The following is a 12,219-nucleotide window of genomic DNA, read 5'->3' as shown; positions in this document are numbered from 1 at the left end:
AAATGAACGTCGTAATAATAATAATAGCAACCTGCTTATCGTTAAGTAAATACATGGGATTCAAGGTCCCTTCCAGTCCTATGATTCTGTGGAAGATGTGTGCTGCTACTGCACAGAGTAAGGTTTGTAACCTCACTTGTGTCATTGGTTTCCCCAGGTTTCTTTTCAGCAACGGTGCATGATATCCAGCATGTGTTAAGGTCAAAGATCTACATTTACATCCTAATTAGAAGTTACAGTTCCAACTGTTTTTAAATGGAGTCCGCTATTATAATTATTAGCATATGGCATTGTTAACAGTAGCCAGGAGACCACAATGCTATGCAAAGTAGTAGTTTGGTCTGCCAAGGTTCCAGTTCTATAATAGGACATGCTTGCATGCTTCCCAAGGAGGATAAGCTGGCTTCACACCAGAGAGAAAGAGACTGGCTCTTCCTGTAGCATCACCCAGAGCCCTCTCGCTTCCTGGAACTGCCTCGCAAATGGGTCCCTGTTATGACTGTCAGCCACTGGCCCTTCCAGTAGCCAAATCAGAGAAGGAGGATGAGGCCTGGGAGTCAGGGTCAGCATCAATGCAACCTGAGAGCTCCAAGGGGGAAGAAGGAATGGAGCTGGCAGAGAGAGAGAGGGGGGGGGGGAGGGGGGGAGGGAGGGAGGGAGAGAGAGAGAGAGAGAGAGAGAGAGAGAGAGAGAGAGAGAGAGAGAGAGAGAGAGAGAGAGAGCTCGCTCTCCATCAGCCCTCAGATGGAGAGTCAGCAGCTCCCAGGTCTGGAGGTGGCTGATGAGAAAGAGGAGGAACAGCTGGGTCCAGTGCCTGACACACAGATGCACAGAAGGCAGAGGAGAGGAGGGCAGTGGAAATCCGTGGGCTGATCCTTGGGAAGGAAAAACGACTGCTATTAGTGAAGGCCCACCCTAGCTTTGGGCATAAAAGGCAGGGGGTGGAGATGAATAGATGTGGCAGACAACTATTAATCTTCTGTTAGATGGACTTGTTAGCCTGCATCGAGAGAGAAACCTTTTGCCGGGGCTGCTGGCACTCCTAATAAAGGAATTTTGAGTTAACATCAGAGGGTTTGTTGTGTTTGGGGAGCGGGGTCAGAACAGTCCTGCAACTGGAAAGGTTCAGAGTCTTCAGGAATCTGACTGCCTGCACAGAGAATCAACTCCCCAATGAAGTGTACCTTCCTATCTACTTGCACAAAACATGCTTCTGAACTGTTAGGTGGACAAAAACTGAGGTGAGTGATGGGCGCTCACCCTGCCATGCAGTGCTAGGGCTCAAACAGCTGTAACTGAGACCATCTCCAACTTTGTTAAGACACTGAGCCTCCATGCCTCTTAATGGAATTAGCTGATATTAACTCGTGCAAGACTCTTTGAGTTGGATCGGTGTTCTGATGGCCTTCATGTTGTAGCGACGAAAATTGTCAGCCTTTCACAAAAGTGGCTCCCCATGAGTCATCGGAGTACAATTATTATAATTGTAATATAATACCTATACAGGTACAATATAGGTGGTACCTTGCTCAATAGTGGTAACTGTGAGAGGGATCTTGGAGTCCTAGTGGACAAGCATTTAAATATGAGCCATCCGTGTGCAGCAGCTGCCAAAAAAGCCAACACAGTTCTAGGCTGCATAAACAGAAGGATAGAATCAAGATCACATGAAGTGTTAATACTACTTTATAATGCCTTGGTAAGCCACACTTGGAATACTGCGTCCAGTTTTGGTCGCCACGATGTAAAAAAAGATGTGGAGACTCTAGAAAGAGTGCAGAGAAGAGCAACAAAGAGGATTAGGGGACTGGAGGCTAAAACATATGAAGAGCGATTGCAGGAACTGGGTGTGTCTAGTTTAATGAAAAGAAGGACTGGGGGAGACATGATAGCAGTCTTCCAATATCTCAGGGGTTGCCACAAAGAAGAGGGAGTCAAACTATTCTCCAGGGCACCTGAGGGTAGAACAAGAAGCAATGGGTGGAAACTAATCAAGGGGAGAAGCAACTTAGAAGTGAGGAGACATTTCCTGACAGTTAGAACAATTAATCAGTGGAACAGCTTGCCTCCAGAAGTTGTGAATGCCCCAACACTGGAAGTCTTTAAGAAGATGTTGGAGATCCATTTGTCTGAAATGGTATAGGGTTTCCTGCCTAGGCAGGGGTTGGACTAGAAGACCCCCAAAGTCCCTTCCAACTCTGCTATTGCATTGTATAATCTCTGACCATTAACCTCTAGCCAAATTCTAGCCATGCTTATTTTGAAGCAAGCCCTAATGAGTTTTATAGGAGTTATATTGTAGTAAGCATGTGTAGCCTCTACTGCAGATAACCCTCACTTACTGATTGCCTCATTCAGTGACTATTTGAAGTTACAGTGGTGTTTTATGACCAATCCTTAAACTTGTGGGCATCACAGCACCCCTGCGGTTTTGTGATTGTCATTTGTAACTTTCATAGCTGGCTTCCAACAAGCAAAGTCAATGGAGAACTGGCAGGAAGTCGCAGGTCGTCATCACAGAAAGTTGCGCTTAAGGATCCACAGTGATTCATTTAATGACCACATCACTTAGGGATGTTTCCACTCACAATTGTGGCGGATAAGTGAGGACCAGCCGTCCTATGTGCACTAGCAACGAATCTACCAGACTTCCAACAGAACACTAACTTTTTATCTAGCCCCTACAGTAAAGTTTCTAACGGTTGATGTTTAACGGATGAGTCATTGCTGTGACAGTGGGAAGAAGCAGGTGGATTTTGTATCTCAGGAGCAGGCGGAAAGAAGAACGGCTACAGTTGTGGTTGCAACCAGCAAGAAGAAGAACGTGGCAGAAGTTTGGGATGCCCAAGAGTTACCCCCATTGCAGAGATTGCTATCACAACAGGAGACTTTGAGCCGGTAGCCGACATCTGAGTAGGTAGTTCTGTCGAACTTATTGCATTTTGTTGCCAGGATGCAGCCTCTTGCATGGATGGATTCGTGCACTTTGAAATCTGCAAAAAACAAAAATGCTGAGTTAGAGTTGAGCTAGTTCGGGATGGCACAAGGAGAAAGTATTGAGGAAGAGTTGGTGCAGAGATGTGCATACAATAGCACTAGCACTTAGACTTATATACCCCTTCATGGTGCTTTACAGCACTCTCTGTTTATAGAGTCAGCATATTGCCCCCAACAACCTGGGTCCTCATTTTATAGACCTCGGAAGGATAGGAGCCTGAGTCAGCCTTGAGCCGGTGGGAATCGAACTGCTAAACTGCTGGCGGTGGACAGAATTAGCCTACAATACTGCACTCTAACCACTGTGCCACCACGGCTCTATGCGCAATGTGCATCCTTGTACCTACGTTCCTTGTATATTCTTGCACATAGTGTAGGTCTCTAACAGAATTCTGCAGTGAGAGGCTATTGAAGAAGGTAGGATGTTATTGCAAAAATGCCAGAATATAAACTCAAAAGCTCTAGGATCCAATTCAATGGGATCTCATGGAAGCAATTAATAAATTCCACAGGAGTTGAAAGGGGATGGAGTGGGGTTTGTTGTAAGGTCCTCTACCCCATCCCTGAAGTTTTTATTGGGAACAAATTGTAACTTCCCTCAGCCTCATGCCATGGGCTCATTTATACCCTGTTTCCCCAAAAATAAGACCTCCCTGGATAATAAGCACAATCGGGCTTTTGAGTACATGTGCTAAAATAAGCCCTCCCCACAAAATATTGCAACACAGCAGCAGACATCAGGTGCTCGCCGCCTCATGCACCTCAAAAATAATAAGACCTCCCCAAAAATAATACCAAGTGCTTATTTTGGGGGTCAAAAGAAAATAAGACTCAGGGAAACACGGTAGGTATAGGAAATAAGTTTAGATCATGATTCCAATTGTCAGCAAACAGTTAAGGTTCGATATTGATTTTACATCTGGATTGTACCCAAGACACCCAGTTTGTTTTGAAAAAAATTACACATGTAGTTGTGGAGGGAGGGAGGGAAAGATGGATGGAAGGAAGGAAGGGTGGGAAGGAAAGGAAGATAGGAAGGCAAGGAAGGAAAGCAGAAGGGAAGGAAAGAAAAAAAGGGAGGAAAGGAGGGAGGAGGAAGGAAAATAAGAAGGAGGGAAGGAAGGAAGATAGGAAAGAAGGGAAGAAAGGAGGGAGGGAGGTAGAAAAGGAAGGGAGGAAGAAAAGGAAGGGAGGAAGAAAAAGAGAAAAAAGGAAAAGAAAGATAGAGAGATAGATAGTAGATAATAGATGATAGATTAGATAGATAGATAGATAGATAGATAGATATAGATAATAGATGATAGAGATAGATGATTGAAAGATAGGTGATAGATAATAGATAGATAGATTTTATATATATATATATATATATATATATATATATATATATATATATATATGTGTGTGTGTGTGTGTGTGTGTGTGTGTGTGTGTGTGTGTGTATATATATGTTTGTGTGTGTGTATGTGTGTGTGTGTGTGTGTGTATATATATATATATATATATATATATATATATATATATGTGTGTGTGTGTATATATATATATGTTTGTGTGTGTGTATGTGTGTGTGTGTGTGTGTGTATATATATGTGTGTGTGTGTATATATATATATGTTTGTGTGTGTGTATGTGTGTATGTGTGTGTGTGTGTGTGTGTATATATAATCATATATATATATATATATGATTGATAGATAGATAGATAATTGATAATAGATGATTAAAAGATAGGTGATAGGTGATAGATGATAGATTAAATAGATAGGTGATAGATAGATAATTGATAATAGTTGATTGAAAGATTGATAGGTGATAGGTGATAGATAGATAGATAATTGATAGATGATAGATAGATAATTGATAATAGATGACTGAAAGATAGGTGATAGATGATAGATGATAAGATAGATAGATAGATAATTGGTAGATGATAGATAGATAATTGATAATAGATGATTGAAAGATAGGTGATAGATGATAGATGATAGGCATAGATAGATAGATAGATAGATAGATAGATAGATAGATAGATAGATAGATAGATAGATAGATAGATAGATAGATGATAGATAGATATGGCATCTACAGAAGGTCAGAACAATGCTGGAACACACCTGAAAGTCCCTTGATGGTGCCACACCTCTCTCCTTCATTACAGTTCACCATTGATGGTTCCAAGCAGCGTTGTCCAAGGCTACAGTTAAAACAGAGCAGTGTCCTTGGACTCTGGCACAGGACTGGGATACCTGAAGGGAATTTTTTTTTTTAAAAAAAGTTAGCTCCTGCCAATTAATGCCATCACTGCTATAGGGAGCAAAAGTGACCTTTTGTACGTCAGTGACCAAGTAGCCTTGCCAATAGGTTACTTTATGTTACTTCTTTCCCCCCAATCTTACAAAATTGTAGGATTTTGTAACCCTACAGAGGAGGCTTCCTCCAGCACCTCCAAAATGACAGCATGAATACAACCTAGGACTGTTTTATTTTCCTGCTCCAACTTCTGCCCAAAAAAGACATCGATAAACCGAGGCAAAATCCAGAGAAGGGCTACCAAGTTTATGAAAGAACTGGAAACAAAAGTTCTATGTAAAAGGGAAAGATGAAGGTTTCCCCTGTCCAATCAGGCCCAACTCTAGAGGGTGAGGCTTATTTCTGTTTCTTAGCCGAGGGAGGCAGAGATGTCCAAAGGCATTTCTGTGGTCACATGGAATTTGACAAAGTAGACCCAACCTCCTTCTTGCTAAACTAAAAAAAAATGTGGGATAGACAGCATCACCATCAGATGGATATGTAACTGGCTGACAAACCGTACTCAATGAGTAGTCCTTAATGGTACTACATCTACATGGAGGGAGGTTAACAGTGGGGTACCACAAGGTTAGGTCTTAGGGCTAGTACTTTTCAATATCCTCATAAATGAGTTAGTTGAGGGAACAGATGGGGAACTCATCAAATTTGCAGATGATACTAAGCTGGTAGGGCTAACCAACAACCCTGAAGACAAGCTCAGGATCCATAAAGATCTTCACAGACTGGAACAACGGGCACTGTCCAATAAAATGACATTTAATGTAGAGAAAAACAAGGTTTTAGACCTGGGCAGGGGAAAAAACAACCCAAAGGTTCAAGTACAGATTAGGCAAAACTTGGCTCAAAAACAGTAACTGTGAGAGGGACCTTGGAGTCCTAATGGATGATCACTTATATATGAATCAGCAGTGTGCGGGAGCATCCAAAGAAACCTAACACAATCCTTGGTTGCATAAATAGAGGCATAGAATCAAATTCACGTGAAGCATCAATACCGCTTTATAAATCCTTACTAAGACCACACCAGGAACACTGCATCCAATTTTGGTCACCTCATTACAAAAAAAAAAAAAAAAAAGAGATGTTGAGACTTTGAAAAAAAGTGCAAAGCAGATCAACTAAGATGATTAAAAGCCTGGAGATAAAAACATATGAAGAACTCCGGGAAGACATGAGATACAGTTGGGTCTATTGGTGAAGGTATCAGGCTAGAAACCAGGAAACTGTAAGTCCTGTCTAGTCCTCTCTTAAGCATGAAATCCAGCTGGGTGACTTTGGGCCAGTCACTCTCTCAGTCCAATCCATCTCAGAGGGCTGTTGTTGTAAGGGAAATAGGAGAGGGAGAAAATCAGTGATGGGTTCCGGATCCTGCTGCAACGGGTATGGTGCATCGGGGCCCGGTGGCCACCATATGAACATGGGCAGCGAATGCGCGCATGCCTCCTTACCTCCTGCGAAGCATCCGCGATGCTCCAGCTGCTCGGCGGAGCATCGCGCAGGCGCCGTACGCTGCACATGTGTGCGCAGATGGCCCATTTCCTTCAAATACAGGTAAGGAACGAGGATGGGCGGGTGGGAGCACCGTACCGGAATGGTACCCGGTGCTCCTGGCAGGCACTGGTACGCCTGGATCGGGGCGTACCGCCTGCAACCCACCACTGAAGAAAATATATATTAGGTATGTTCACCACCTAGAATTACCTATAAAATAATGAAGGTAGAATAAAAATGATGTCTGTCTGTCTGTTTTTCTGTCTTTATGTTTAGGAAAGAAATGGAAGTTAAAGCAATGAAGTCAAAAAACGTTTTCCACAACCACAGAAACTGGAACCAGAAATAATATGTATATCTATCTAATTTTTGTTTAAACATAGGGCACAATTTCCTAATAGTAAAAACCTGTACAACAGTGGGACAAACCTCCTTGGAGGTGGTAGATTCTGTGTATGTGGTAATTCTGAAGAAGAGACTGAATAACAAACTCTCATTGATGGTTTAATTGGTTTTCCTGGAAGTTGCACGGGATTGGATTAGCAATAGCAATAGCGCTTAGATTTGCTGCCTTTTCTAAGTGGTTTACAGAGTGAGCATATTTCCCCTAACAATCTGGGTCCTCATTTTACCAACCTCCGAAAGAAGGAAGGCTGAGTAAACCTTGAGTCGGTGAGAATCGAACTGCTGGCAGTCGGCAGAATTAGTCTGCAATGCTGCATTCTAACCACTGCGTCACCAAGGCTCTAGGTTAGATAATTCTTGGGGCTGTTCCACTTCCATAATTCTATTAATTATTGTATTTCATGAATGATGAATGAATGAATAAATGAATGAATGAATAACGAATGAATGATGGATGAAAATTGCATTTTTGTCCTACCTTCTAGAAGTTGCTCAGGGCCATGCATGTCAGTTCATCATTCATTTTAAGTTCACAACAAGAACTCTTGTGAGATAGGTTGGTTAACCCAACCCAAAGATGACTGGACCAAAATAATCCAATGACTCTATGGCTGAGAGTGGCCTCAAACCTGGATGCCCTCATCCAGACATCAAATGGATTCTCATTATATAATGAGAAGGTACTTCAGATGTTGCTGGATCTCATTCACATCAGCTCCAGCCAAATGTCCAGATGAAAGGAATTCTGGGAGCTGTGATCTAGCAATGGTCATTCCAGCACTGGCAACTTATGACTTTTTAGAGCAGGGGTGTCAAACTCAATTTCATTGAGGGCCGCATCACGGTTGTATTTGACCTTGGGGTTGGGGTGGGGTGGACATGGTCAGGGTAGACATGGCCAGCTCGACGTCATTTGTGTCAGGGTGCCTGTGGTGGCCCAAGCGCTCTGCCAGTGAAAGTGGGCTCCTGAGCTCTGTTTCCGGCTGCGACAGCCTCCTGCAACCCTCTGCCGGTGAAAATGGACCTCAGGAGGGCTGCACATGGCCATCCCAAAGCTCTGTTTTCTCTGACATAGGCATTGTGGGTCGGTCCCTCATTGTTTCCAGGGTGTCTCTGTGGACCTTGAGTTTAACACCCCTGGTGTAGAGCATCAGCCAGATATTGTTGAAGTGATATAAAACTGTCTACATTGTTGCTTTTGGGGAGGGGGGGACACAAATATAGTTGTATGCTTTGAGAAGATAATATTTATTTGTTTGTGTTTCACGGTTCTAGACTGCCTGTCCCTCTCTCTCAATGTAAACAAATGGTGAGGAAACAACCTATATTTGGAGAGATATTTGCTCCCCATCCTGATTGTGCAGATCATTAACCATAAGGTAAAGGTTCCCCTCGCACATATGTGCTAGTTGTTCCCGACTCTAGGGGGTGGTGCTCATCTCTGTTTCAAGAGCCTGCGCTATCTGAAGACGTCTTCATGGTCATGTGGATGGCATGACTAAACGCCGAAGGCACTCAGAATGCTGTTACCTTCCCACCAAAGGTGGTCCCTATTTTTTCTACTTGCATTTTTGACATGGTAGGCTGGCAGAAGCTGAGACAAATAACGGGAGCTCTCTCCGTTATGTGGCACTTGGTATTCGAACTGCTCATCTTTCTGATTGACAAGCTCAGTGTCTTAGCCACTGAGCCACCGCGTCCCTGAGTGAGCCTAGAGACCCTAGAAAGGACTATTTCCACCCACTATATTGCAACAAATTGTTTGAATAACAAACGCACAGATGCTATACCCTTACTCTCCTTACAAACTCTACAAAGATTTGAAGTTTGAGGATCATCGTGGCATACCAGCTTGAAAGAATGGTTTGTTTTAGCCTCACACAAAGTGGAGTTGGTAACTTCTCTGGGCTACAAAATCTGATTTGTGCAAACGCCAAATAATTTCAGGAGGGCAATTCAAAGAAGACATTTGCACCGAAACCTGTGTGTGATGGAGTTTTGAGTGGAAGAACTGTTGCACAGGGCTCAATCCCATTCTCTCGGTAGATGAGACCTTAATCCAATGGCGCAGACAACATCTCCATCTGGAGACCTCTCTTGTTGCAGTGAAATCTAAGTGTCTTGTCATACTCTTAGCACTCCATACCATCTGCTGGGCCTACTTTCTTGACCATTGGACCATTGAGGGCCAGACATTACACTGTTGGTTAGATAAATCCTCTACTTCATTTTTTTTCAAAAAAATGAATGTTTTTATTGTACATTTTCCATTTATTCTACATCACAATTTCAGTTTTGCAACAATCATATACTGGTTGTATCCAGTCCTTTTTAAATATATACATAGTGTTATACACCCTAATCATAACCGTTATTCTCTTAATCATATAGTATAATCTCTTTTTATATATGTAATATTGTACAGCATAGTTATGTCTATTATTTCCATAGTTGTGCCATACTTTTATCACTCTATACATTTTAATCTATCATCGCATACAGTCCAATGATACTATTGCTTACAATATATATATTCTTATGTGTATTTATATACTTGTCTTTGTTTCTAATTTGTTGATCTTTCATTGTTGATTTTCTAATCTCTGCACCTATTATCTACCCATTTATACCATAAGTCCCATATTGAGTAATGTTCTGATTCTCCTTTATCTTTAAATTCCATTGTTAGCCTGCCGCTTTCGTCGTACTTTAATATTTTCTTTATTGCTATTTCAATCTGTAGGTATACTTCCGTTTTTTTTCCAATTTTGTGCATACCTAATTCCATCTGAAGCCTCTACTTTAGGGTCAAAGATTCACCTAGTTTGGCACATCTGCCAAGACAGTTTAGTGGGGTGTGGCAGCTACATGTGTTATATATATTTGGAGCCACAGAGGGAACACCAGGTAGGGACCAAAGGTGAACAAGCAGCTGTAAAAAGGGTATGGTGAGCCATTCCATCAGAGATGCTACCCCTCCCTGGACACCCCATACCACCTCATACTTAGCACATCTTAATCAACCAATCAGAATAGAGCTGGAAGGGACCTTGGAGGTCTTCAAGGTCAAACAGGAGGCCCTACACCATTTCAGATAGGTGGCTGTCCACTCTCTTCTTAAAAACCTCCAGCAGTGAAGCATCTACAACTTCTGGAGGCAAAGCTGCTCCACTGGTTAATTGTCCTCACTGTTAGGAAGTTTCTTCTTAATTCCAGGTTGCTTCTCTCCTTGATTAGTCTCCATTCATTATTTCTTGTCTTGCCTTCTGGTGCTTTGGAAAATAAGTTGACCCCCTCTTCTTTGTGGCAGCCATTCAAATACTAGAATACTGCTGTCATCTCACTCCTAGTCCTTCTTTTCTCTAGATTGGCCATATCCAATTCCTGCAACTGTTCTTCATATGTTTTTGGCCTCCAGGCCTTGATCATCTTAGTTGCTCTCTCACTAAGCATTAAATAATATTCAGCACAATAGCCTGGCTTGCAAAAATCAGCTTGAAACCAACTCCAACAACTTACCTATTTGGAAGAAGCACACTGCTAAGAAAATGTTCAAGACTCCAGTTCTTTTCTCCATAACTCAGATTGTAGAATGTCAAAGTAGTCAGATTGGCAGCTGTACAGCAACTTTGTGAATGAAGAAATACCAGCATCCGCTTTGTTTGAAGCAGTGTTGGGAGGTTAATTCTACCGGCCTCTATATATTGCCACTGCCCGATGTCAACATCAAGTACCACTAAAATAACAGTGGGCGGAGGTGTGATTGTAGCTACAACAACACACCCTTTTTAACTTGAATTTGGGAAGCTCCAGTATAGACAGAGGTTCGTAGAGAGGGCCTAGAATAGGAGATACAGTAGGTCCTGAGGTAATACTTTCCCTCAAGGTCAAGGTATCCTTCCATATTGTGGAGGAAACCAATGGTGAGATAGAATTATGATAGGGGATTGTATGGGAAAGATGTGTGGAAGTTGCCTGAGAGAAATTCTGAGTCAATGTAAAACTATGACATTTCTAGGTAGGGCTCATTAGCCATTTTCCACCCTTCTGTTGTTTCAGGCATTGAAAGCATCCATGAACTTGTAGTCACATTGTATTGCATAATCACGGTGATTCTTTCAGCAACTGTTTAAGTTTTGCACAGAAGAAAATAACAGCAAACATGTTTCAGCTCCTCCCACTGAAATTATTGATCTTGTTGTAGAATTGTAGTAATAACTAAGCTCTTATTTCCTCCAATATCTGGATAGTTAGACAAAGGGATTAAGTAGGTTTGATGCCACCTTCCAAAATTGCAATGTGGCACTTTGGGTGCCCACCTAGATGTGGAAACTGTGAGCAGGATTGTGTGCCTTCAGTTGCAATGTCCTCTGGGAATTGTGCTTTGTGGTACAATAACTTGATTTATAGTCTATGTGCCATTAAGTTATTTTTGACTCCTAACAGAGAGATTTCCCCCCCCCCCATGTTAAGCTCTATATAAGGAGACATGGTGGCTCAGTGGCTAAGATGCTGAGATTATCGATCAGAAAGGTCGGCAGTTGGGCGGTTTGAATCCCTAGCACAGAGTGAGCTCCTGTTACTTGTCCCCACTTCTCCCAACCTAGCAGTTCGAAAGCATGTAAAAAAAATGCAGCTAGAAAAATAGGTACCACTTTGGTGGGGAGGTAACAGTGCTCCATGCACGTTTAGTCATGCTGGCCACATGACCACAGAGACGTCTGCGGACAGCGCTGGCTCTTCAGCTTTGAAATGGAGATGAGCATTGCCTCTAGAGCTGGAAATGACTAACACGCAAGTGCAGGGGAACCTTTACCTTTACCTAAACTCTATATAACCTGATATTTCTGGTCTCCCAATGCTGTTACCCATTGCCCCTGTAACTGAATCCATCCATGTTGCTGCTAGTTGTCCTCTTTTCTTTTCTTCCACCATTCCCAGCATTACAAAATTTTCCTGAGAGTTGGGTCTTCCCATCATGTGTCCAAAGTAGGATAGAATAAATAGAGTGCT

General features: G+C 42.4%; 1 long non-coding RNA gene across 1 annotated transcript; it reads right to left on the bottom strand.

The window, feature by feature from the left end:
• Positions 1–691: 691 nt before the first annotated feature.
• Positions 692–10,858, bottom strand: LOC148047817 (uncharacterized). Its single transcript, XR_015695766.1, has 3 exons — positions 10,726–10,858; positions 5,115–5,246; positions 692–2,993 (listed from the first exon to the last, which is right to left on the bottom strand). It is a non-coding gene; the product is annotated as an uncharacterized LOC148047817 (long non-coding RNA).
• Positions 10,859–12,219: the final 1,361 nt, after the last annotated feature.

Source organism: Thamnophis sirtalis, unplaced genomic scaffold, assembly GCF_051295495.1.
Source record: "Thamnophis sirtalis isolate CommonGarterSnake01/CBP01778 unplaced genomic scaffold, rThaSir2_p1.2 scaffold_3, whole genome shotgun sequence".
Taxonomy (NCBI): Eukaryota; Metazoa; Chordata; class Lepidosauria; order Squamata; family Natricidae; genus Thamnophis; species Thamnophis sirtalis.
The sequence above is the reverse complement of the archived record's forward strand: the minus strand, read 5'-3'. Positions and strand labels throughout refer to the sequence as shown.